Source organism: Chiloscyllium punctatum, chromosome 18 (genome assembly GCF_047496795.1).
Source record: "Chiloscyllium punctatum isolate Juve2018m chromosome 18, sChiPun1.3, whole genome shotgun sequence".
Taxonomy (NCBI): domain Eukaryota; kingdom Metazoa; phylum Chordata; class Chondrichthyes; order Orectolobiformes; family Hemiscylliidae; genus Chiloscyllium; species Chiloscyllium punctatum.
In genome coordinates this window covers 80260487-80286887 of record NC_092756.1, presented here as the reverse complement: position 1 = coordinate 80286887, position 26401 = coordinate 80260487, and the positions used below count along the sequence as shown (strand labels likewise).

Here is a 26401-nt window from a genome sequence, read left to right as displayed (position 1 = left end):
TGTACGTGTGGGAAACAATGATTCGCGTTGATGGGCAAGCTACACGAACGCAAGGGGAGGAAATGAATAGGATCTTTCTGTCAAGGCCAACATTTCTTCTTGCCCATCCCGAGATCACCTTGGCGGTGAGCTGCTCTCTCGAACCGCTGCAGTCCACGTGCTGTCGGTAGCCCCGCGATGCTGTTTGGGCGGGGATTCCAGATTTTGACCCAGTGACACCGGAGGAACAACGATATATTTGCAATTCAGGACAGCGCGTGCCTCGGGGGAGAACTTGCGAACGGTGGTGTTCCCGTGGATCTGCTGCCGTCATCCTTCAAGGCTGTGTCGGCCATGAGTTTGGAAGGTGCTGCCTGTGGAATTCTGGTCAACCTTGTAGACGCCGGGGGAACCACCCTGCCGCTGTCCCCGATCGCCGGGAGAAACCTCTCTGCAGTCGACCTGACGTGCGCTCCCATGGCGGCTCCGGCCCGTGCCATCCGATTGGTCGTCAGCGCCATCTACGCGGCTACGTAACAGATGGACGGAAAACCACGGGGAAAGCACAGCGACGGCTGCAAAGCGATCTTCCGATCTGGTTGGAAATCTCGGAAGGTACGCGGTAAGGGAATAAACGAACTTTGAATATCGTCAAACTGACGGAAAGGATAGTCGGCAAAGGTGACCCCCACCGTTAGAGTATCGATGTGCTATCGCTTCTCGGCCTTTTGGCTCGGAATATGTGTAGTTTCTGTTCTTATCAGTTTAATCGCTGATACCTCCCGAAGGTGGGAGTGTTTGTATTAAATGGATTTTTGGAGCAGGGAGATGGCTGAAGGGCTTGCTCTGTCCTCTCCGTGTATCAGCCTGGTATTGCAGTGTTTCCAGGAACGGTGCAGCCTACCAGCCAAGTTCAAAAGCAGGTGAATGGAATGTGAATCTCTTGCCTTTGCTAGTTTGCCGTGTCGATCGCAGCGATCGTTCCATCGATTGTCTTTTCAGTTGCATGAAACTATCATCTTTTGTTGCCAGTTTTCCGTCTTGTGATCCTGCTCTGCAGTTACCCGATGAAGGCGCGGCACGCTGAAAGCCAGGACAGGGTAACCCCGCCCCGGTATCCGCGGCCCAAACGTGCTACAGGGAACATTCTGGAACCAGGGGGCTGCCAGGAAGGTAACTTTGCAATTTAAATGAATGGGTTTGCCCCTATCCGCCGTTTCGGGCTTCTGCGGTCGGTCTTGGAACGTATCCCACCGATGGTACGGAGGTGGGGCGGGGGGGTGACTGCTGTACTTCCAAATAACCCCGTTGGGCTGTAACCTGGTGTTGTGGGATTTTTCACACTGTCAAATCAGGTTGTGGGATCCCATAACTCAGCCAATGTCAAATGGCTATCAGATCAGCCCCCACAACCCCTTCCCCACCCATCCCCCTTCCCCACCCATCCCCCATCCCACCCCCCCCCACCGACGCATCAAATTTATCCGAATATTTTCTTGAACAAGAAAGAAGTGTCTTTGGTCTGTTTCCTGAATAGAGTGAAACCCCCCAGCTCTGTTTGTTTCTTCGCAAACTACTGTACGGAAGCAACCTGCTTTAGCGGCTACGTCTGTACGTAAAGATTATTCACACAGACCATCGCCCGAGGCAGGAACTCACTTCAGCTCCCTGGGGCCACGAGGCAGCCGTACTGAACGATGAGCCACTGTGCCACCCGTACGATTTGGAATGGTTTGTAATCATTTGCGGTGCAAGTAGCAAAATAGTCGTCAGTTTGTCAACTGGATCGGCTTAAAATGTTCTCAGCGATCTGCGGTAACGTGAACGGAGATGTCAAATCGAGCTGCTTGTGGCGATGAGGTGCGCTTGCAGCGTGACGTGTTTACGTCGGGAGATCAGCTCCCTCCCCATTCTACACAGAGAGTGGGATACAAGTGGAGAGGAGATTGAAAGTGGACGATAAAGAAAGGGTGCACGGACGTAATTCACTTTTCACGACGTTTCAGATTGATGTGGAATGCCAAGGAGCGAATCCTGTACGTGTGGGAAACAATGATTCGCGTTGATGGGCAAGCTACACGAACGCAAGGGGAGGAAATGAATAGGATCTTTCTGTCAAGGCCAACATTTCTTCTTGCCCATCCCGAGATCACCTTGGCGGTGAGCTGCTCTCTCGAACCGCTGCAGTCCACGTGCTGTCGGTAGCCCCGCGATGCTGTTTGGGCGGGGATTCCAGATTTTGACCCAGTGACACCGGAGGAACAACGATATATTTGCAATTCAGGACAGCGCGTGCCTCGGGGGAGAACTTGCGAACGGTGGTGTTCCCGTGGATCTGCTGCCGTCATCCTTCAAGGCTGTGTCGGCCATGAGTTTGGAAGGTGCTGCCTGTGGAATTCTGGTCAACCTTGTAGACGCCGGGGGAACCACCCTGCCGCTGTCCCCGATCGCCGGGAGAAACCTCTCTGCAGTCGACCTGACGTGCGCTCCCATGGCGGCTCCGGCCCGTGCCATCCGATTGGTCGTCAGCGCCATCTACGCGGCTACGTAACAGATGGACGGAAAACCACGGGGAAAGCACAGCGACGGCTGCAAAGCGATCTTCCGATCTGGTTGGGAATCTCGGAAGGTACGCGGTAAGGGAATAAACGAACTTTGAATATCGTCAAACTGACGGAAAGGATAGTCGGCAAAGGTGACCCCCACCGTTAGAGTATCGATGTGCTATCGCTTCTCGGCCTTTTGGCTCGGAATATGTGTAGTTTCTGTTCTTATCAGTTTAATCGCTGATACCTCCCGAAGGTGGGAGTGTTTGTATTAAATGGATTTTTGGAGCAGGGAGATGGCTGAAGGGCTTGCTCTGTCCTCTCCGTGTATCAGCCTGGTATTGCAGTGTTTCCAGGAACGGTGCAGCCTACCAGCCAAGTTCAAAAGCAGGTGAATGGAATGTGAATCTCTTGCCTTTGCTAGTTTGCCGTGTCGATCGCAGCGATCGTTCCATCGATTGTCTTTTCAGTTGCATGAAACTATCATCTTTTGTTGCCAGTTTTCCGTCTTGTGATCCTGCTCTGCAGTTACCCGATGAAGGCGCGGCACGCTGAAAGCCAGGACAGGGTAACCCCGCCCCGGTATCCGCGGCCCAAACGTGCTACAGGGAACATTCTGGAACCAGGGGGCTGCCAGGAAGGTAACTTTGCAATTTAAATGAATGGGTTTGCCCCTATCCGCCGTTTCGGGCTTCTGCGGTCGGTCTTGGAACGTATCCCACCGATGGTACGGAGGTGGGGCGGGGGGGTGACTGCTGTACTTCCAAATAACCCCGTTGGGCTGTAACCTGGTGTTGTGGGATTTTTCACACTGTCAAATCAGGTTGTGGGATCCCATAACTCAGCCAATGTCAAATGGCTATCAGATCAGCCCCCACAACCCCTTCCCCACCCATCCCCCTTCCCCACCCATCCCCCATCCCACCCCCCACCACCGACGCATCAAATTTATCCGAATATTTTCTTGAACAAGAAAGAAGTGTCTTTGGTCTGTTTCCTGAATAGAGTGAAACCCCCCAGCTCTGTTTGTTTCTTCGCAAACTACTGTACGGAAGCAACCTGCTTTAGCGGCTACGTCTGTACGTAAAGATTATTCACACAGACCATCGCCCGAGGCAGGAACTCACTTCAGCTCCCTGGGGCCACGAGGCAGCCGTACTGAACGATGAGCCACTGTGCCACCCGTACGATTTGGAATGGTTTGTAATCATTTGCGGTGCAAGTAGCAAAATAGTCGTCAGTTTGTCAACTGGATCGGCTTAAAATGTTCTCAGCGATCTGCGGTAACGTGAACGGAGATGTCAAATCGAGCTGCTTGTGGCGATGAGGTGCGCTTGCAGCGTGACGTGTTTACGTCGGGAGATCAGCTCCCTCCCCATTCTACACAGAGAGTGGGATACAAGTGGAGAGGAGATTGAAAGTGGACGATAAAGAAAGGGTGCACGGACGTAATTCACTTTTCACGACGTTTCAGATTGATGTGGAATGCCAAGGAGCGAATCCTGTACGTGTGGGAAACAATGATTCGCGTTGATGGGCAAGCTACACGAACGCAAGGGGAGGAAATGAATAGGATCTTTCTGTCAAGGCCAACATTTCTTCTTGCCCATCCCGAGATCACCTTGGCGGTGAGCTGCTCTCTCGAACCGCTGCAGTCCACGTGCTGTCGGTAGCCCCGCGATGCTGTTTGGGCGGGGATTCCAGATTTTGACCCAGTGACACCGGAGGAACAACGATATATTTGCAATTCAGGACAGCGCGTGCCTCGGGGGAGAACTTGCGAACGGTGGTGTTCCCGTGGATCTGCTGCCGTCATCCTTCAAGGCTGTGTCGGCCATGAGTTTGGAAGGTGCTGCCTGTGGAATTCTGGTCAACCTTGTAGACGCCGGGGGAACCACCCTGCCGCTGTCCCCGATCGCCGGGAGAAACCTCTCTGCAGTCGACCTGACGTGCGCTCCCATGGCGGCTCCGGCCCGTGCCATCCGATTGGTCGTCAGCGCCATCTACGCGGCTACGTAACAGATGGACGGAAAACCACGGGGAAAGCACAGCGACGGCTGCAAAGCGATCTTCCGATCTGGTTGGAAATCTCGGAAGGTACGCGGTAAGGGAATAAACGAACTTTGAATATCGTCAAACTGACGGAAAGGATAGTCGGCAAAGGTGACCCCCACCGTTAGAGTATCGATGTGCTATCGCTTCTCGGCCTTTTGGCTCGGAATATGTGTAGTTTCTGTTCTTATCAGTTTAATCGCTGATACCTCCCGAAGGTGGGAGTGTTTGTATTAAATGGATTTTTGGAGCAGGGAGATGGCTGAAGGGCTTGCTCTGTCCTCTCCGTGTATCAGCCTGGTATTGCAGTGTTTCCAGGAACGGTGCAGCCTACCAGCCAAGTTCAAAAGCAGGTGAATGGAATGTGAATCTCTTGCCTTTGCTAGTTTGCCGTGTCGATCGCAGCGATCGTTCCATCGATTGTCTTTTCAGTTGCATGAAACTATCATCTTTTGTTGCCAGTTTTCCGTCTTGTGATCCTGCTCTGCAGTTACCCGATGAAGGCGCGGCACGCTGAAAGCCAGGACAGGGTAACCCCGCCCCGGTATCCGCGGCCCAAACGTGCTACAGGGAACATTCTGGAACCAGGGGGCTGCCAGGAAGGTAACTTTGCAATTTAAATGAATGGGTTTGCCCCTATCCGCCGTTTCGGGCTTCTGCGGTCGGTCTTGGAACGTATCCCACCGATGGTACGGAGGTGGGGCGGGGGGGTGACTGCTGTACTTCCAAATAACCCCGTTGGGCTGTAACCTGGTGTTGTGGGATTTTTCACACTGTCAAATCAGGTTGTGGGATCCCATAACTCAGCCAATGTCAAATGGCTATCAGATCAGCCCCCACAACCCCTTCCCCACCCATCCCCCTTCCCCACCCATCCCCCATCCCACCCCCCCCCCCACCGACGCATCAAATTTATCCGAATATTTTCTTGAACAAGAAAGAAGTGTCTTTGGTCTGTTTCCTGAATAGAGTGAAACCCCCCAGCTCTGTTTGTTTCTTCGCAAACTACTGTACGGAAGCAACCTGCTTTAGCGGCTACGTCTGTACGTAAAGATTATTCACACAGACCATCGCCCGAGGCAGGAACTCACTTCAGCTCCCTGGGGCCACGAGGCAGCCGTACTGAACGATGAGCCACTGTGCCACCCGTACGATTTGGAATGGTTTGTAATCATTTGCGGTGCAAGTAGCAAAATAGTCGTCAGTTTGTCAACTGGATCGGCTTAAAATGTTCTCAGCGATCTGCGGTAACGTGAACGGAGATGTCAAATCGAGCTGCTTGTGGCGATGAGGTGCGCTTGCAGCGTGACGTGTTTACGTCGGGAGATCAGCTCCCTCCCCATTCTACACAGAGAGTGGGATACAAGTGGAGAGGAGATTGAAAGTGGACGATAAAGAAAGGGTGCACGGACGTAATTCACTTTTCACGACGTTTCAGATTGATGTGGAATGCCAAGGAGCGAATCCTGTACGTGTGGGAAACAATGATTCGCGTTGATGGGCAAGCTACACGAACGCAAGGGGAGGAAATGAATAGGATCTTTCTGTCAAGGCCAACATTTCTTCTTGCCCATCCCGAGATCACCTTGGCGGTGAGCTGCTCTCTCGAACCGCTGCAGTCCACGTGCTGTCGGTAGCCCCGCGATGCTGTTTGGGCGGGGATTCCAGATTTTGACCCAGTGACACCGGAGGAACAACGATATATTTGCAATTCAGGACAGCGCGTGCCTCGGGGGAGAACTTGCGAACGGTGGTGTTCCCGTGGATCTGCTGCCGTCATCCTTCAAGGCTGTGTCGGCCATGAGTTTGGAAGGTGCTGCCTGTGGAATTCTGGTCAACCTTGTAGACGCCGGGGGAACCACCCTGCCGCTGTCCCCGATCGCCGGGAGAAACCTCTCTGCAGTCGACCTGACGTGCGCTCCCATGGCGGCTCCGGCCCGTGCCATCCGATTGGTCGTCAGCGCCATCTACGCGGCTACGTAACAGATGGACGGAAAACCACGGGGAAAGCACAGCGACGGCTGCAAAGCGATCTTCCGATCTGGTTGGGAATCTCGGAAGGTACGCGGTAAGGGAATAAACGAACTTTGAATATCGTCAAACTGACGGAAAGGATAGTCGGCAAAGGTGACCCCCACCGTTAGAGTATCGATGTGCTATCGCTTCTCGGCCTTTTGGCTCGGAATATGTGTAGTTTCTGTTCTTATCAGTTTAATCGCTGATACCTCCCGAAGGTGGGAGTGTTTGTATTAAATGGATTTTTGGAGCAGGGAGATGGCTGAAGGGCTTGCTCTGTCCTCTCCGTGTATCAGCCTGGTATTGCAGTGTTTCCAGGAACGGTGCAGCCTACCAGCCAAGTTCAAAAGCAGGTGAATGGAATGTGAATCTCTTGCCTTTGCTAGTTTGCCGTGTCGATCGCAGCGATCGTTCCATCGATTGTCTTTTCAGTTGCATGAAACTATCATCTTTTGTTGCCAGTTTTCCGTCTTGTGATCCTGCTCTGCAGTTACCCGATGAAGGCGCGGCACGCTGAAAGCCAGGACAGGGTAACCCCGCCCCGGTATCCGCGGCCCAAACGTGCTACAGGGAACATTCTGGAACCAGGGGGCTGCCAGGAAGGTAACTTTGCAATTTAAATGAATGGGTTTGCCCCTATCCGCCGTTTCGGGCTTCTGCGGTCGGTCTTGGAACGTATCTCACCGATGGTACGGAGGTGGGGCGGGGGGGTGACTGCTGTACTTCCAAATAACCCCGTTGGGCTGTAACCTGGTGTTGTGGGATTTTTCACACTGTCAAATCAGGTTGTGGGATCCCATAACTCAGCCAATGTCAAATGGCTATCAGATCAGCCCCCACAACCCCTTCCCCACCCATCCCCCATCCCACCCCCCCCCCCCCCCCCACACCGACGCATCAAATTTATCCGAATATTTTCTTGAACAAGAAAGAAGTGTCTTTGGTCTGTTTCCTGAATAGAGTGAAACCCCCCAGCTCTGTTTGTTTCTTCGCAAACTACTGTACGGAAGCAACCTGCTTTAGCGGCTACGTCTGTACGTAAAGATTATTCACACAGACCATCGCCCGAGGCAGGAACTCACTTCAGCTCCCTGGGGCCACGAGGCAGCCGTACTGAACGATGAGCCACTGTGCCACCCGTACGATTTGGAATGGTTTGTAATCATTTGCGGTGCAAGTAGCAAAATAGTCGTCAGTTTGTCAACTGGATCGGCTTAAAATGTTCTCAGCGATCTGCGGTAACGTGAACGGAGATGTCAAATCGAGCTGCTTGTGGCGATGAGGTGCGCTTGCAGCGTGACGTGTTTACGTCGGGAGATCAGCTCCCTCCCCATTCTACACAGAGAGTGGGATACAAGTGGAGAGGAGATTGAAAGTGGACGATAAAGAAAGGGTGCACGGACGTAATTCACTTTTCACGACGTTTCAGATTGATGTGGAATGCCAAGGAGCGAATCCTGTACGTGTGGGAAACAATGATTCGCGTTTATGGGCAAGCTACACGAACGCAAGGGGAGGAAATGAATAGGATCTTTCTGTCAAGGCCAACATTTCTTCTTGCCCATCCCGAGATCACCTTGGCGGTGAGCTGCTCTCTCGAACCGCTGCAGTCCACGTGCTGTCGGTAGCCCCGCGATGCTGTTTGGGCGGGGATTCCAGATTTTGACCCAGTGACACCGGAGGAACAACGATATATTTGCAATTCAGGACAGCGCGTGCCTCGGGGGAGAACTTGCGAACGGTGGTGTTCCCGTGGATCTGCTGCCGTCATCCTTCAAGGCTGTGTCGGCCATGAGTTTGGAAGGTGCTGCCTGTGGAATTCTGGTCAACCTTGTAGACGCCGGGGGAACCACCCTGCCGCTGTCCCCGATCGCCGGGAGAAACCTCTCTGCAGTCGACCTGACGTGCGCTCCCATGGCGGCTCCGGCCCGTGCCATCCGATTGGTCGTCAGCGCCATCTACGCGGCTACGTAACAGATGGACGGAAAACCACGGGGAAAGCACAGCGACGGCTGCAAAGCGATCTTCCGATCTGGTTGGAAATCTCGGAAGGTACGCGGTAAGGGAATAAACGAACTTTGAATATCGTCAAACTGACGGAAAGGATAGTCGGCAAAGGTGACCCCCACCGTTAGAGTATCGATGTGCTATCGCTTCTCGGCCTTTTGGCTCGGAATATGTGTAGTTTCTGTTCTTATCAGTTTAATCGCTGATACCTCCCGAAGGTGGGAGTGTTTGTATTAAATGGATTTTTGGAGCAGGGAGATGGCTGAAGGGCTTGCTCTGTCCTCTCCGTGTATCAGCCTGGTATTGCAGTGTTTCCAGGAACGGTGCAGCCTACCAGCCAAGTTCAAAAGCAGGTGAATGGAATGTGAATCTCTTGCCTTTGCTAGTTTGCCGTGTCGATCGCAGCGATCGTTCCATCGATTGTCTTTTCAGTTGCATGAAACTATCATCTTTTGTTGCCAGTTTTCCGTCTTGTGATCCTGCTCTGCAGTTACCCGATGAAGGCGCGGCACGCTGAAAGCCAGGACAGGGTAACCCCGCCCCGGTATCCGCGGCCCAAACGTGCTACAGGGAACATTCTGGAACCAGGGGGCTGCCAGGAAGGTAACTTTGCAATTTAAATGAATGGGTTTGCCCCTATCCGCCGTTTCGGGCTTCTGCGGTCGGTCTTGGAACGTATCCCACCGATGGTACGGAGGTGGGGCGGGGGGGGTGACTGCTGTACTTCCAAATAACCCCGTTGGGCTGTAACCTGGTGTTGTGGGATTTTTCACACTGTCAAATCAGGTTGTGGGATCCCATAACTCAGCCAATGTCAAATGGCTATCAGATCAGCCCCCACAACCCCTTCCCCACCCATCCCCCATCCCCCCCCCACCCCCACACCGACGCATCAAATTTATCCGAATATTTTCTTGAACAAGAAAGAAGTGTCTTTGGTCTGTTTCCTGAATAGAGTGAAACCCCCCAGCTCTGTTTGTTTCTTCGCAAACTACTGTACGGAAGCAACCTGCTTTAGCGGCTACGTCTGTACGTAAAGATTATTCACACAGACCATCGCCCGAGGCAGGAACTCACTTCAGCTCCCTGGGGCCACGAGGCAGCCGTACTGAACGATGAGCCACTGTGCCACCCGTACGATTTGGAATGGTTTGTAATCATTTGCGGTGCAAGTAGCAAAATAGTCGTCAGTTTGTCAACTGGATCGGCTTAAAATGTTCTCAGCGATCTGCGGTAACGTGAACGGAGATGTCAAATCGAGCTGCTTGTGGCGATGAGGTGCGCTTGCAGCGTGACGTGTTTACGTCGGGAGATCAGCTCCCTCCCCATTCTACACAGAGAGTCGGATACAAGTGGAGAGGAGATTGAAAGTGGACGATAAAGAAAGGGTGCACGGACGTAATTCACTTTTCACGACGTTTCAGATTGATGTGGAATGCCAAGGAGCGAATCCTGTACGTGTGGGAAACAATGATTCGCGTTGATGGGCAAGCTACACGAACGCAAGGGGAGGAAATGAATAGGATCTTTCTGTCAAGGCCAACATTTCTTCTTGCCCATCCCGAGATCACCTTGGCGGTGAGCTGCTCTCTCGAACCGCTGCAGTCCACGTGCTGTCGGTAGCCCCGCGATGCTGTTTGGGCGGGGATTCCAGATTTTGACCCAGTGACACCGGAGGAACAACGATATATTTGCAATTCAGGACAGCGCGTGCCTCGGGGGAGAACTTGCGAACGGTGGTGTTCCCGTGGATCTGCTGCCGTCATCCTTCAAGGCTGTGTCGGCCATGAGTTTGGAAGGTGCTGCCTGTGGAATTCTGGTCAACCTTGTAGACGCCGGGGGAACCACCCTGCCGCTGTCCCCGATCGCCGGGAGAAACCTCTCTGCAGTCGACCTGACGTGCGCTCCCATGGCGGCTCCGGCCCGTGCCATCCGATTGGTCGTCAGCGCCATCTACGCGGCTACGTAACAGATGGACGGAAAACCACGGGGAAAGCACAGCGACGGCTGCAAAGCGATCTTCCGATCTGGTTGGAAATCTCGGAAGGTACGCGGTAAGGGAATAAACGAACTTTGAATATCGTCAAACTGACGGAAAGGATAGTCGGCAAAGGTGACCCCCACCGTTAGAGTATCAATGTGCTATCGCTTCTCGGCCTTTTGGCTCGGAATATGTGTAGTTTCTGTTCTTATCAGTTTAATCGCTGATACCTCCCGAAGGTGGGAGTGTTTGTATTAAATGGATTTTTGGAGCAGGGAGATGGCTGAAGGGCTTGCTCTGTCCTCTCCGTGTATCAGCCTGGTATTGCAGTGTTTCCAGGAACGGTGCAGCCTACCAGCCAAGTTCAAAAGCAGGTGAATGGAATGTGAATCTCTTGCCTTTGCTAGTTTGCCGTGTCGATCGCAGCGATCGTTCCATCGATTGTCTTTTCAGTTGCATGAAACTATCATCTTTTGTTGCCAGTTTTCCGTCTTGTGATCCTGCTCTGCAGTTACCCGATGAAGGCGCGGCACGCTGAAAGCCAGGACAGGGTAACCCCGCCCCGGTATCCGCGGCCCAAACGTGCTACAGGGAACATTCTGGAACCAGGGGGCTGCCAGGAAGGTAACTTTGCAATTTAAATGAATGGGTTTGCCCCTATCCGCCGTTTCGGGCTTCTGCGGTCGGTCTTGGAACGTATCCCACCGATGGTACGGAGGTGGGGCGGGGGGGGGTGACTGCTGTACTTCCAAATAACCCCGTTGGGCTGTAACCTGGTGTTGTGGGATTTTTCACACTGTCAAATCAGGTTGTGGGATCCCATAACTCAGCCAATGTCAAATGGCTATCAGATCAGCCCCCACAACCCCTTCCCCACCCATCCCCCATCCCCCCCCCACCCCCACACCGACGCATCAAATTTATCCGAATATTTTCTTGAACAAGAAAGAAGTGTCTTTGGTCTGTTTCCTGAATAGAGTGAAACCCCCCAGCTCTGTTTGTTTCTTCGCAAACTACTGTACGGAAGCAACCTGCTTTAGCGGCTACGTCTGTACGTAAAGATTATTCACACAGACCATCGCCCGAGGCAGGAACTCACTTCAGCTCCCTGGGGCCACGAGGCAGCCGTACTGAACGATGAGCCACTGTGCCACCCGTACGATTTGGAATGGTTTGTAATCATTTGCGGTGCAAGTAGCAAAATAGTCGTCAGTTTGTCAACTGGATCGGCTTAAAATGTTCTCAGCGATCTGCGGTAACGTGAACGGAGATGTCAAATCGAGCTGCTTGTGGCGATGAGGTGCGCTTGCAGCGTGACGTGTTTACGTCGGGAGATCAGCTCCCTCCCCATTCTACACAGAGAGTCGGATACAAGTGGAGAGGAGATTGAAAGTGGACGATAAAGAAAGGGTGCACGGACGTAATTCACTTTTCACGACGTTTCAGATTGATGTGGAATGCCAAGGAGCGAATCCTGTACGTGTGGGAAACAATGATTCGCGTTGATGGGCAAGCTACACGAACGCAAGGGGAGGAAATGAATAGGATCTTTCTGTCAAGGCCAACATTTCTTCTTGCCCATCCCGAGATCACCTTGGCGGTGAGCTGCTCTCTCGAACCGCTGCAGTCCACGTGCTGTCGGTAGCCCCGCGATGCTGTTTGGGCGGGGATTCCAGATTTTGACCCAGTGACACCGGAGGAACAACGATATATTTGCAATTCAGGACAGCGCGTGCCTCGGGGGAGAACTTGCGAACGGTGGTGTTCCCGTGGATCTGCTGCCGTCATCCTTCAAGGCTGTGTCGGCCATGAGTTTGGAAGGTGCTGCCTGTGGAATTCTGGTCAACCTTGTAGACGCCGGGGGAACCACCCTGCCGCTGTCCCCGATCGCCGGGAGAAACCTCTCTGCAGTCGACCTGACGTGCGCTCCCATGGCGGCTCCGGCCCGTGCCATCCGATTGGTCGTCAGCGCCATCTACGCGGCTACGTAACAGATGGACGGAAAACCACGGGGAAAGCACAGCGACGGCTGCAAAGCGATCTTCCGATCTGGTTGGAAATCTCGGAAGGTACGCGGTAAGGGAATAAACGAACTTTGAATATCGTCAAACTGACGGAAAGGATAGTCGGCAAAGGTGACCCCCACCGTTAGAGTATCAATGTGCTATCGCTTCTCGGCCTTTTGGCTCGGAATATGTGTAGTTTCTGTTCTTATCAGTTTAATCGCTGATACCTCCCGAAGGTGGGAGTGTTTGTATTAAATGGATTTTTGGAGCAGGGAGATGGCTGAAGGGCTTGCTCTGTCCTCTCCGTGTATCAGCCTGGTATTGCAGTGTTTCCAGGAACGGTGCAGCCTACCAGCCAAGTTCAAAAGCAGGTGAATGGAATGTGAATCTCTTGCCTTTGCTAGTTTGCCGTGTCGATCGCAGCGATCGTTCCATCGATTGTCTTTTCAGTTGCATGAAACTATCATCTTTTGTTGCCAGTTTTCCGTCTTGTGATCCTGCTCTGCAGTTACCCGATGAAGGCGCGGCACGCTGAAAGCCAGGACAGGGTAACCCCGCCCCGGTATCCGCGGCCCAAACGTGCTACAGGGAACATTCTGGAACCAGGGGGCTGCCAGGAAGGTAACTTTGCAATTTAAATGAATGGGTTTGCCCCTATCCGCCGTTTCGGGCTTCTGCGGTCGGTCTTGGAACGTATCCCACCGATGGTACGGAGGTGGGGCGGGGGGGGTGACTGCTGTACTTCCAAATAACCCCGTTGGGCTGTAACCTGGTGTTGTGGGATTTTTCACACTGTCAAATCAGGTTGTGGGATCCCATAACTCAGCCAATGTCAAATGGCTATCAGATCAGCCCCCACAACCCCTTCCCCACCCATCCCCCATCCCCCCCCCACCCCCACACCGACGCATCAAATTTATCCGAATATTTTCTTGAACAAGAAAGAAGTGTCTTTGGTCTGTTTCCTGAATAGAGTGAAACCCCCCAGCTCTGTTTGTTTCTTCGCAAACTACTGTACGGAAGCAACCTGCTTTAGCGGCTACGTCTGTACGTAAAGATTATTCACACAGACCATCGCCCGAGGCAGGAACTCACTTCAGCTCCCTGGGGCCACGAGGCAGCCGTACTGAACGATGAGCCACTGTGCCACCCGTACGATTTGGAATGGTTTGTAATCATTTGCGGTGCAAGTAGCAAAATAGTCGTCAGTTTGTCAACTGGATCGGCTTAAAATGTTCTCAGCGATCTGCGGTAACGTGAACGGAGATGTCAAATCGAGCTGCTTGTGGCGATGAGGTGCGCTTGCAGCGTGACGTGTTTACGTCGGGAGATCAGCTCCCTCCCCATTCTACACAGAGAGTCGGATACAAGTGGAGAGGAGATTGAAAGTGGACGATAAAGAAAGGGTGCACGGACGTAATTCACTTTTCACGACGTTTCAGATTGATGTGGAATGCCAAGGAGCGAATCCTGTACGTGTGGGAAACAATGATTCGCGTTGATGGGCAAGCTACACGAACGCAAGGGGAGGAAATGAATAGGATCTTTCTGTCAAGGCCAACATTTCTTCTTGCCCATCCCGAGATCACCTTGGCGGTGAGCTGCTCTCTCGAACCGCTGCAGTCCACGTGCTGTCGGTAGCCCCGCGATGCTGTTTGGGCGGGGATTCCAGATTTTGACCCAGTGACACCGGAGGAACAACGATATATTTGCAATTCAGGACAGCGCGTGCCTCGGGGGAGAACTTGCGAACGGTGGTGTTCCCGTGGATCTGCTGCCGTCATCCTTCAAGGCTGTGTCGGCCATGAGTTTGGAAGGTGCTGCCTGTGGAATTCTGGTCAACCTTGTAGACGCCGGGGGAACCACCCTGCCGCTGTCCCCGATCGCCGGGAGAAACCTCTCTGCAGTCGACCTGACGTGCGCTCCCATGGCGGCTCCGGCCCGTGCCATCCGATTGGTCGTCAGCGCCATCTACGCGGCTACGTAACAGATGGACGGAAAACCACGGGGAAAGCACAGCGACGGCTGCAAAGCGATCTTCCGATCTGGTTGGAAATCTCGGAAGGTACGCGGTAAGGGAATAAACGAACTTTGAATATCGTCAAACTGACGGAAAGGATAGTCGGCAAAGGTGACCCCCACCGTTAGAGTATCAATGTGCTATCGCTTCTCGGCCTTTTGGCTCGGAATATGTGTAGTTTCTGTTCTTATCAGTTTAATCGCTGATACCTCCCGAAGGTGGGAGTGTTTGTATTAAATGGATTTTTGGAGCAGGGAGATGGCTGAAGGGCTTGCTCTGTCCTCTCCGTGTATCAGCCTGGTATTGCAGTGTTTCCAGGAACGGTGCAGCCTACCAGCCAAGTTCAAAAGCAGGTGAATGGAATGTGAATCTCTTGCCTTTGCTAGTTTGCCGTGTCGATCGCAGCGATCGTTCCATCGATTGTCTTTTCAGTTGCATGAAACTATCATCTTTTGTTGCCAGTTTTCCGTCTTGTGATCCTGCTCTGCAGTTACCCGATGAAGGCGCGGCACGCTGAAAGCCAGGACAGGGTAACCCCGCCCCGGTATCCGCGGCCCAAACGTGCTACAGGGAACATTCTGGAACCAGGGGGCTGCCAGGAAGGTAACTTTGCAATTTAAATGAATGGGTTTGCCCCTATCCGCCGTTTCGGGCTTCTGCGGTCGGTCTTGGAACGTATCCCACCGATGGTACGGAGGTGGGGCGGGGGGGGGTGACTGCTGTACTTCCAAATAACCCCGTTGGGCTGTAACCTGGTGTTGTGGGATTTTTCACACTGTCAAATCAGGTTGTGGGATCCCATAACTCAGCCAATGTCAAATGGCTATCAGATCAGCCCCCACAACCCCTTCCCCACCCATCCCCCATCCCCCCCCCACCCCCACACCGACGCATCAAATTTATCCGAATATTTTCTTGAACAAGAAAGAAGTGTCTTTGGTCTGTTTCCTGAATAGAGTGAAACCCCCCAGCTCTGTTTGTTTCTTCGCAAACTACTGTACGGAAGCAACCTGCTTTAGCGGCTACGTCTGTACGTAAAGATTATTCACACAGACCATCGCCCGAGGCAGGAACTCACTTCAGCTCCCTGGGGCCACGAGGCAGCCGTACTGAACGATGAGCCACTGTGCCACCCGTACGATTTGGAATGGTTTGTAATCATTTGCGGTGCAAGTAGCAAAATAGTCGTCAGTTTGTCAACTGGATCGGCTTAAAATGTTCTCAGCGATCTGCGGTAACGTGAACGGAGATGTCAAATCGAGCTGCTTGTGGCGATGAGGTGCGCTTGCAGCGTGACGTGTTTACGTCGGGAGATCAGCTCCCTCCCCATTCTACACAGAGAGTCGGATACAAGTGGAGAGGAGATTGAAAGTGGACGATAAAGAAAGGGTGCACGGACGTAATTCACTTTTCACGACGTTTCAGATTGATGTGGAATGCCAAGGAGCGAATCCTGTACGTGTGGGAAACAATGATTCGCGTTGATGGGCAAGCTACACGAACGCAAGGGGAGGAAATGAATAGGATCTTTCTGTCAAGGCCAACATTTCTTCTTGCCCATCCCGAGATCACCTTGGCGGTGAGCTGCTCTCTCGAACCGCTGCAGTCCACGTGCTGTCGGTAGCCCCGCGATGCTGTTTGGGCGGGGATTCCAGATTTTGACCCAGTGACACCGGAGGAACAACGATATATTTGCAATTCAGGACAGCGCGTGCCTCGGGGGAGAACTTGCGAACGGTGGTGTTCCCGTGGATCTGCTGCCGTCATCCTTCAAGGCTGTGTCGGCCATGAGTTTGGAAGGTGCTGCCTGTGGAATTCTGGTCAACCTTGTAGACGCCGGGGGAACCACCCTGCCGCTGTCCCCGATCGCCGGGAGAAACCTCTCTGCAGTCGACCTGACGTGCGCTCCCATGGCGGCTCCGGCCCGTGCCATCCGATTGGTCGTCAGCGCCATCTACGCGGCTACGTAACAGATGGACGGAAAACCACGGGGAAAGCACAGCGACGGCTGCAAAGCGATCTTCCGATCTGGTTGGAAATCTCGGAAGGTACGCGGTAAGGGAATAAACGAACTTTGAATATCGTCAAACTGACGGAAAGGATAGTCGGCAAAGGTGACCCCCACCGTTAGAGTATCAATGTGCTATCGCTTCTCGGCCTTTTGGCTCGGAATATGTGTAGTTTCTGTTCTTATCAGTTTAATCGCTGATACCTCCCGAAGGTGGGAGTGTTTGTATTAAATGGATTTTTGGAGCAGGGAGATGGCTGAAGGGCTTGCTCTGTCCTCTCCGTGTATCAGCCTGGTATTGCAGTGTTTCCAGGAACGGTGCAGCCTACCAGCCAAGTTCAAAAGCAGGTGAATGGAATGTGAATCTCTTGCCTTTGCTAGTTTGCCGTGTCGATCGCAGCGATCGTTCCATCGATTGTCTTTTCAGTTGCATGAAACTATCATCTTTTGTTGCCAGTTTTCCGTCTTGTGATCCTGCTCTGCAGTTACCCGATGAAGGCGCGGCACGCTGAAAGCCAGGACAGGGTAACCCCGCCCCGGTATCCGCGGCCCAAACGTGCTACAGGGAACATTCTGGAACCAGGGGGCTGCCAGGAAGGTAACTTTGCAATTTAAATGAATGGGTTTGCCCCTATCCGCCGTTTCGGGCTTCTGCGGTCGGTCTTGGAACGTATCCCACCGATGGTACGGAGGTGGGGCGGGGGGGGGTGACTGCTGTACTTCCAAATAACCCCGTTGGGCTGTAACCTGGTGTTGTGGGATTTTTCACACTGTCAAATCAGGTTGTGGGATCCCATAACTCAGCCAATGTCAAATGGCTATCAGATCAGCCCCCACAACCCCTTCCCCACCCATCCCCCATCCCCCCCCCACCCCCACACCGACGCATCAAATTTATCCGAATATTTTCTTGAACAAGAAAGAAGTGTCTTTGGTCTGTTTCCTGAATAGAGTGAAACCCCCCAGCTCTGTTTGTTTCTTCGCAAACTACTGTACGGTCCTAGATGACGGAACACGAGAGAGGCTGGACCAGCCGCTATCTCTGGATGAACTGACCAAGGCCCTCGAGTCCTTCGAAAAGAATAAAACTCCCGGAAGCGACGGCTTACCGGTCGAGGTTTATTCCGCTCTTTGGGACTTGATCGGCCAGGACCTGCTGGAGGTGTATGTCAGTATGCTCCGGGCAGGTACCATGAGTGAATCCATGAGGAAAGGCATCATCACCCTCGTCTACAAGCGGAAGGGGGAGAGGGAGGAAATTAGAAATTGGAGACCGATCTCACTGTTAAATGCAGACTACAAAATCCTGTCAAAGGTCATCGCCAACCGGGTCAGGTCTGCTCTGGGATCGGTGATCCACCCGGACCAAACCTGTGCTGTACCGGGCAGGAAGATCTCTGAGAGTCTCGCACTCCTCAGGGATACGATCGCCTACGTGCAGGACAGGGGGGTGGACACCTGCCTCATCAGCCTGGACCAGGAGAAAGCCTTTGACAGGATATCGCATACATATATGAGGGATGTCCTCTCCAAAATGGGCTTTGGGGAGGGAATCGGAAATTGGATCAGACTGCTCTACACCAACATTGTCAGTGCAGTCTCAATCAATGGGTGGGAATCAGATAGCTTCCCTGTAAGATCTGGAGTCAGGCAGGGATGCCCCCTCTCACCCGCCTTGTTTGTGTGTTGCATAGAGCCATTTGCCGAATCCATCAGGAAGGATGCGAGCCTGAGAGGGGTGACTATTCCTGGCAGCGGGGGCCTGCAGGTTAAGGCCTCCCTGTACATGGATGACGTCGCTGTTTTCTGCTCGGATCCGCTGTCCGTGCACAGACTCGTGTGCATCTGCGACCAGTTCGAACGGGCCTCGGGGGCCAAGGTAAACCGAGGCAAGAGCGAGGCCATGCTCTTCGGGAACTGGGCCGACCAATCCTCTATCCCCTTCACCGTCAGGACAGACCACCTGAAGGTGCTGGGTATTTGGTTCGGGGGGGCTGGGGCGTGCGCCAAGACCTGGGAGGAGCGGATCAGAAAGATGAGACAGAAACTAGGCAGATGGGGGCAACGGTCGCTCTCCATCGCGGGAAAAAACCTGGTCATCAGGTGTGAGGTCCTCTCAGTATTGCTATATGTGGCACAGGTCTGGCCTATCCCCAGGACCTGTGCCGCCGCAGTCACCCGGGCCATCTTCCAATTCATTTGGAGATCAAAGATGGACCGGGTCCGAAGAGACTCAATGTACAAAGACCGGTGCAATGGGAGAAAAAACACGCCCAATGCCACCCTCACCCTGATGGCCACCTTTGTGTGTGGCTGCATCAAGCTGTGCGTGGATCCCCGGTACGCAAACACCAAGTGTCACTACGTACTGAGGTTCTACCTGTCCCCGGTGTTGCGAAGGATGGGCCTGGCCTCGCTGCCGCGGAACGCTCCGAGTAGTTGGACCGTTCCGTATCACCTGTCCTTCGTGGAGAAATTTATGAGGAAAAACACCTTTGACCACAAGTCCATCAGGAAGTGGTCAGCACGTAGCGTCCTTGAGACCCTTCGGGAAAAGGAGAGGGCGGATCCTGTCGAGCGGTTCCCTGAGCAGACTGTCAAAGCCATTTGGCAGAATGCCTCATCGCCAGAACTTTCCAACAAGCACCAAGACGTGGCTTGGCTGGTGGTGAGAAGGGCTCTGCCTGTGAGATCCTTTATGCACGCCCGGACTCTCTGCCGCACCGCACGCTGCCCTCGAAGTGGCTGCGGGGGGGACGAGACTGTCACACACCTCCTTCTGGAATGTGCCTATGCAGAGGAAGTCTGGAGAGGAATGCAGTGGTGCTTGTCGAGGTTCGTCCCGAGCAGCGCCGTGACGCGGGACTCCGTGCTCTACGGCCTGTTCCCCGGGACTCACACCGAGACGAACATTAACTGCGCCTGGAGGATCATCAACTCGGTGAAGGACGCTCTCTGGGCGGTCCGAAACCTGTTGATCTTCCAGCTGAAGGAGTTGACCCCGACCGAGTGTTGCAGACTGGCACATTCCAAGGTCCAAGACTACGTGTTGAGGGACGCGCTGAAGCTTGGGGCAGCTGCCGCCAAGGCGCGGTGGGGAAAGACCACCGTGTAAGATCGGCCTGCCGAAAGAAGAACAGGGGGCCCATACAGACGTTTTTTTGGGCTCTGCTGATGCCTCAGCCAAATATATGTATATATACAAGATTGAAAAAATGCACAGGATTGTAAAGGACAAGAATAAAGTCGAATCTGTGTTTGTAAATATGGACATATGTATGGCATGATCCAATGTACAGACCATCAAATCATTTATGAATAAAGTATATTTTTGAAATTAAAAAAAAGTTTCTGTTCTTATCAGTTTAATCGCTGATACCTCCCGAAGGTGGAGTGTTTGTATTAAATGGATTTTTGGAGCAGGGAGATGGCTGAAGGGCTTGCTCTGTCCTCTCCGTGTATCAGCCTGGTATTGCAGTGTTTCCAGGAACGGTAGAGTGAAGGCGGTAATTGGACTAGAGGTGGTTCTGGGGCTGGGGAAAGCTTGCTGTGAAGGTGATCGGTCCACGCAAGTGGGTCGGGGTTTGGGGCCTATTGATGGGGATAGGTCAGTGTGGAGCGTGGAGTGGATAGGTGGGAAGGAAAATGGACAGGTGGGACAGGTCAAGTGGAGGGTTGGATCTGAGATGAGGTGGTGGATGGAAGATGAGGAAAGTGGTGAAGTCAACATTGATGCTGTGTGGTTGGAGGGTCCGAAGGTGTAAGATGAGGCATTCTTCCCCCAGGAGTGAGATGGCCTGGATTTGGATTTACATGAATTGGCCATGCTAAGTTGCCGCATAGTGGTCAGGGATGTCGGAGGAAATTTCAGCAGGTCTCGCAAGATCTGAGGAGAGAAATCAGAGTAAGATTTGAGATTGAGTGAGTCTTCTCCAGCTAACTAGAGCTTTGGAGATGGCTGAGGTATTAGTTGCGGATGACCCTGAGACAGGCTTACAGAATGTGCATGGAATAATGAAAATGGTGAGAAAGTTGTAATTTGCCTATTTTCCACTTTGTAGCTCAGGGTGTTGGTAGGTTGGCGAAGATGCAAATGGTGGTAAGACATGGAGCAGATGGTGACTGAGAGAAGTTGAGAGGGAAGGTGTTTAAGAAGCATGTTGAGAGATAGAGCGAGGAAATAGAGGGAAATGGTCGCATATGCAGAAGAGGTTCGGTGGGCTTAACGGTTTCAAATTTACGACGGCTCTGGATTGGAGAGGGAAGAAAGGTACACCAACGACTATTCCAGCAAACTTGGAGGAGTTAACAGAGCAGCAACAAATTACAGCAGAACAGCACCGCCTACTGGGAAAACACAACTCTGATTCTATCTTTCGTTTGGAAATCAGGGGAGAGCGCGAACGCAGTCCCCCACGACCACAAATGTTGCAATCGAGTATCCCGCATTTGGGGACATCGCAGGTGTCAGCACACCCAAAGTGCAATGGGGTAGCCTCGTACTGGGAGTGCTTTTTTTTAATTTCAAAAATATATTTTATTCATAAATACTTTGATGTATACAACTGGACAATTTTGAGAAGGCTTCCATTATAAATTTAAAAGGATGTGCCGGGGGGGCAATACAAATTTTAAGATCCCATATTCCTTTCCATTTATAAGGGCTTTAATCAGAATGTATCGTCCAGATTCGTCTTTTATCTGATTTAGGATTTTGAAAGGGAAATTCTTCTGAATAAGAATCCCTGACTTTTTGAGCTGAAGGAAGAAAAAAAGGCCTGATCAAATCCACCCTGTCGTAATTTCAAGTGTTCTTTATCCAATAAAGCTATATCAACCCTTTCTTTCTTGAGGTTTGATAATATTTTCTTCCTTTTGACTGGTGAATTACTCCCCTTGACATTCCAGGTGCACCACTTAACCGACTGATCAACCATAATTATCCAGGCAAATCCGAGACCCCTCCGGAGGGGAAACCCTATCCAGAACATCCCGAGCATAGAGCATATAAAATTCACAAAAATAAAAGCTCTCTAATACACTCACATCAGTATAATTAAAAAACTATTTCTAAATTTTAAAAAAACGTATTTAAATGGAGATTTTCCCCCTTGTTCCCAGGGGGTGTCACTTCCTTTCCAACAGTCCATCATATCCTCTCCCAACCAGTGCCCCACCCTTGACCCAGGCGCTCCTCGATAGGATGAAGAAAATTCAAATATACTGCAGAGCTAGAGTTAACAGTGAGCCCCCTACCCCCCACCCACACCAACACCTGGATATATTTGTTTATACCATGTATAAACATATATAACTATAAAATTACAGCCTCAACAAGTCATGATTAAATATAATAATACAAAATAACAGGGGAAAACAACCCCGCTCCTAAAGACAGAAATAAAATACGATAAGGTAACCACCTCCCCCCACCAGCATTAACTAGACCCCCCCCGGCCTATATAAAAAAAGGGGTGGGGGGGAGAAAATCGCTAAGTAGAAAACAAATAAATAAATCCCTCTCCCAATCCCCCCGAAGATAATATTAAACAGTAAGGTAAAAAAAAGGGATTAATACAGAAAAAAGGGGCTGTAAACCAGAGTGGGGTGGGGGGGAAGAGCAAAACAACATCAATTAACTCTTACAATTTATCTAAGAGAATCCAAAAATTCCTTGGCCTTTTCCAGCGATCCGAAGTTATACACGGACCCTTCATTGTTAAAGTGTAGCGTCGCTGGGTAGCACAAGGAGTACTGAATATTTAAGTCGACTTAAACACTTCTTCGCTTCATCAAATGCCTTCCTCTTTCGGATCAGAGCTGGGGAAAAGTCCTGGAATAACATGATCTTGGATCCTTTATAGATCATGGTTTGGGGATCTTTCCCAAGATTTCTGGAAGCTTCCAAGAGCATCTGCCTCTCCCTATAGCCCTGCAGCCGGAACAGGACCGGGTGGGGATACTGGTTCGAGCCGGGCCCGCGTATTGCGACCCGGTAGGCCCATTCCACCCTTACCTGGCCTGATCCAGCCTCCAGATTTAAAAGCTGTGGCAGCCACTGCTCGAGAAACACTGTAAGCTGGCCTTCCTCTTCCCATTCAGGAAGGCCCAGCAAATGGATATTTTTTCGACGACCTCGATTCTCGAGGTCATCAATGTGATTCTCTGAGGTCCAGACTCTCGAACAGCGATCCACGGCCGATTGCGCTGTCGTCTCGGAGGTCGCGGCCTTTAGCTCTGCCCCTCCGACTCGGCGCTCAATTTCCTTGATGTCTCGGTCGTGCTTTTGTAGCGTCGATCTTTGCATCAAGTTTGGAGATTATTTCCACGAGGCCCTCCCACCGTAGGTAAGTCCCCTGGGGCAGCTGCGGACGCCTCTGCTGCAGGTGGGGGAGGGGTTCCTGCCTGCTGAGAACTCCAGGCTCCCTTCCCTTTAGTCATTTTTACTGGAGATTAGATTGTTTAAATTCAGTATTGAGCAACTAATTACATTAAGTAAAAATTATTTTAAATGAGTTGGTGAGTGTGGTGGGGGCAGGTGACACATTTTGCCCAAGTCTTGGGAGGAGCACTACTGACTCAGACTTGCTGGGACGCCACCATCTTGGATTCCCCCTAGGGAATTGTCTTATGTGGAAACGTTAAATTAGATTTGTACTTTTCATTTAGGAGGATGAGAGGCAACTTTATTGAAACATAGAAACTCATAGGAGACTGGGAAATAAGTGACTGAGCTATCAGTGGGAGAGCATCTTGGGGCAAATGATCATAATCCAGTAGAAAAGGATAGCCCAGATTTAAAAGTTAAAGTTCTCAATTGGAATCAGGCCAATTTTGACGGCATTAAGCAGAAATTTTGAAAAGTTGATTGGGGGAGCACGACTTGCAGGTAAAGGGACGGTTGGACAGTGAGGAGCCTTCCAAAATGAGGCATTGAGACTCCAGAGGCAGTACTTTCCTATTAGGGTTAAGGGCAAGGCTGGTAGGTATAGGGAACGCTGGATGACTAAAGAAATTGAGGGTTTGGTTAAGAATAAGAAGGAAGCATATGTCAAGTATAGACAGGAGAGATCGAGTGAATCCCTACAAGAATATGCAGGCAGTCGGAATATAAAGGCAGAGGGAAATCAGGAGGGCAAAAAGGAGACAAGAGATAGCTTTGACAAATTGGGTTAAGAAGATTCCAAAGAGATTCTACAAGTACGTTGTGGGTGGAAGAGTAACTGGGGAGAGAATAGGGCCCTTAAAGATCAGTCAGGCTATTAATATGTGTACCCATAGGGGATGGGTGAGATGCTAAATGAATTTTTTGTGTCAGTATTTACCTTGGAGAAGGGCATGGAATCTAGGAAGCTTAGGGAAATAAATAGTGATATTTTGGAAAGTGTCCATATTACAGAAGAGTAGGTGCTGGAGGTATTAAAACACAGATGGGTGACGTCCAGGAAAGGTAAGAGTGGGAGGCAGGAAGTGTGGCTATCCCCATCTCAAACAAGTATGTTCTTTTGGAAAATGTAGGGGGTGATGGATTCTCAAGGCAATACAGCACAAACAGCCACGTTTCTGGTACTGAGACAGGCTCTAATGTAAATGAGAGGTACATCGGATTCCAAGTGATCAGTTGTGATAGGGGACTCTCTAGTCCGAGGCACAGATAACTGTTTCTGCGGCCAACAGCCAAAAATCAGAATGGTGTGTTGTTTCCCTGGTGCCAGGATCAAGGATGTCTCAGAGAGGGTGCAGAGTGTTCTCAAAGGGGAGAGGGGCCAGCAGGAGGTCATTGTACACACTGGAACCAACGATATAGGAAGGGAAAAGGATGAGATTCTGAAGGGAAAATATAGGAAGTTAGACAGGAATTTAAAAAGGAGGTCCTTGAGGGTAGTAATATCTGATTATTCCCAGTGCTACGAGCTAGTGAGGGCAGGAATAGGAGGATAGAGCAGATGAATGCATGGCTGAGGAGCTGGTATATGGGAGATGGATTCACACTTTTGGATCATTGGAATCTCTTCTGGGGTAGAAGTGACCTGTACAAGAAGGACGAATTGCACCTGAAACGGAAGGGGTTTAATATACTGGTAGGGAGATGTGTGAGAGCTGTTTGGGAGGGTTTAAACTGGTAAGGTGGGGGGTGGGGGGTTGGGGTGGGACCCAAATAGTGAGGAAAGAGATCAATCTGAGTGATACCGTTGGGAAAAGGAGCAAGTCAAACAGTCAGGGCAGGCAGGGACAGAGCAGAGAACAAGGTAGGACTGATAAATTAAACTGCATTTATTTCAATGTAAGAGGCCTAACAGGGAAGGCAGAGGAACTCAGGGCATGGTTAGGAACATGGGACTGGGATATCATAGCAATTACAGAAACGTGGCTCAGGGATGGGCAGGACTGGCAGCTTAATGTTCCAGGATACAAATGCTACAGGAAGGATAGAAAGGGAGGCAAGAGAGATGGGGGAGTGGTGTTTTTGATAAGGGGTAGCATTACAGCTGTACTGAGGGAGGATATTCCCGGAAATACATCCAGGGAAGTTATTTGGGTGGAACTGAGAAATAAGAAAGGGATGATCACCTTATTGGGATTGTATTATAGACCCCCCAATAGTCAGAAGGAAATTGAGATATAAACTTGTAAAGAGATCTCAGCTATCTGTAAGAATAATACGGTGGTTACTAGGTTAGATTCCCTACAGTGTGGAAACAGGCCCTTCAGCCCAACATTGACCCTCCAAAGAGTAATCCACCCAGACCCATTTCCCTCTGACTAATGCACCTAACACTATGGGCAATTTAACATGGCCAATTCACCTGACCTGCACATCTTTGGACTGTGGGAGGAAACTCACGCAGACACTGGGAGAACGTGCAAACTCCACGCAGTCAGTTGGCCGAGGCTGGAATCGAACCTGTGATCCTGGTGCTGTGAGGCAGCACTGCTAAACACTGAGCCATCATGCTGCCCTGTATGGTAGCAGATTTTAACTTTCCAAACATCGACTGGGACTGCCATAGTGTTAAGGGTTTAGATGGAGAGGAATTTGTTAAGTGTGTACAAGACAATTTTCTGATTCAGTATGTGGATGTACCTACTAGAGAAGGTGCAAAACTTGACCTACTCTTGGGAAATAAGGCAGGGCAGGTGACTGAGGTGTCATGGGGGAGCACTTTGGGGCCAGCGACCATAATTCTATTAGATTTAAAATAGTGATGGAAAAGGAAAGGCCAGATCTAAAAGTTGAAGTTCTAAATTGGATAAAGGCCGATTTTGACGGTATTAGGCAAGAACTTTCAAAAGCTGATTGGAGGCAGATGTTCACAGGTAAAGGGACGGCTGGAAAATGGGAAGCCTTCAGAAATGAAATAACAAGAATCCAGAGAAAGTATATTCCTGTCAGGGTGAAAGGGAAGACTGGTAGGTATAGGGAATGCTGGATGACTAAAGAAATTGAGGGTTTGGTTAAGAAAAAAAAGGAAACACATGTATAGACAGGATAGATTGAGTGAATCCTTAGAGTATAAAGGCAGTAGGAGTATACTTAAGAGGGAAATCAGGAGGGCAAAACGGGGACATGAGATAGCTTTGGCAAATAGAATTAAGGAGAATCCAAAGGAATTTTACAAATACACTAAAGGACAAAAGGGTAACTAGGGAGAGAACAGGGCCCCTCCTTTGTGTGGAGCCACAGGAGATGGGGGAGATACTAAACGAGTATTTTGCATCAGTATTTACTGTGGAAAAGGATCTGGAAGATATAGAATGTGGGGAAATAGATGGTGACACCTTGCA

General features: G+C 51.1%; 10 non-coding genes and 1 pseudogene across 10 annotated transcripts; 10 read left to right on the top strand and 1 right to left on the bottom strand.

Moving 5' to 3' along the window:
• Positions 1 to 691: 691 nt before the first annotated feature.
• LOC140489506 (U2 spliceosomal RNA) lies at positions 692 to 883 on the top strand. The gene has a single exon (XR_011963183.1). It is a non-coding gene; the product is annotated as a U2 spliceosomal RNA (small nuclear RNA).
• A 1822-nt stretch (positions 884 to 2705) lies between these two features.
• Positions 2706 to 2897, top strand: LOC140489505 (U2 spliceosomal RNA). Its single transcript, XR_011963182.1, has one exon. It is a non-coding gene; the product is annotated as a U2 spliceosomal RNA (small nuclear RNA).
• Positions 2898 to 4719: 1822 nt separating this feature from the next.
• Positions 4720 to 4911, top strand: LOC140489498 (U2 spliceosomal RNA). Its single transcript, XR_011963175.1, has one exon. It is a non-coding gene; the product is annotated as a U2 spliceosomal RNA (small nuclear RNA).
• Positions 4912 to 6735: 1824 nt separating this feature from the next.
• Positions 6736 to 6927, top strand: LOC140489486 (U2 spliceosomal RNA). Its single transcript, XR_011963170.1, has one exon. It is a non-coding gene; the product is annotated as a U2 spliceosomal RNA (small nuclear RNA).
• Positions 6928 to 8742: 1815 nt separating this feature from the next.
• Positions 8743 to 8934, top strand: LOC140489474 (U2 spliceosomal RNA). The gene has a single exon (XR_011963159.1). It is a non-coding gene; the product is annotated as a U2 spliceosomal RNA (small nuclear RNA).
• Positions 8935 to 10744: 1810 nt separating this feature from the next.
• On the top strand, positions 10745 to 10936 carry LOC140489462 (U2 spliceosomal RNA). Its single transcript, XR_011963148.1, has one exon. It is a non-coding gene; the product is annotated as a U2 spliceosomal RNA (small nuclear RNA).
• A 1811-nt stretch (positions 10937 to 12747) lies between these two features.
• On the top strand, positions 12748 to 12939 carry LOC140489450 (U2 spliceosomal RNA). The gene has a single exon (XR_011963136.1). It is a non-coding gene; the product is annotated as a U2 spliceosomal RNA (small nuclear RNA).
• Positions 12940 to 14749: 1810 nt separating this feature from the next.
• Positions 14750 to 14941, top strand: LOC140489542 (U2 spliceosomal RNA). Its single transcript, XR_011963219.1, has one exon. It is a non-coding gene; the product is annotated as a U2 spliceosomal RNA (small nuclear RNA).
• A 1811-nt stretch (positions 14942 to 16752) lies between these two features.
• Positions 16753 to 16944, top strand: LOC140489531 (U2 spliceosomal RNA). Its single transcript, XR_011963208.1, has one exon. It is a non-coding gene; the product is annotated as a U2 spliceosomal RNA (small nuclear RNA).
• Positions 16945 to 19940: 2996 nt separating this feature from the next.
• Positions 19941 to 20118, top strand: LOC140489491 (U2 spliceosomal RNA; annotated as a pseudogene).
• An 885-nt stretch (positions 20119 to 21003) lies between these two features.
• LOC140489520 (U1 spliceosomal RNA) lies at positions 21004 to 21166 on the bottom strand. The gene has a single exon (XR_011963197.1). It is a non-coding gene; the product is annotated as a U1 spliceosomal RNA (small nuclear RNA).
• Positions 21167 to 26401: the final 5235 nt, after the last annotated feature.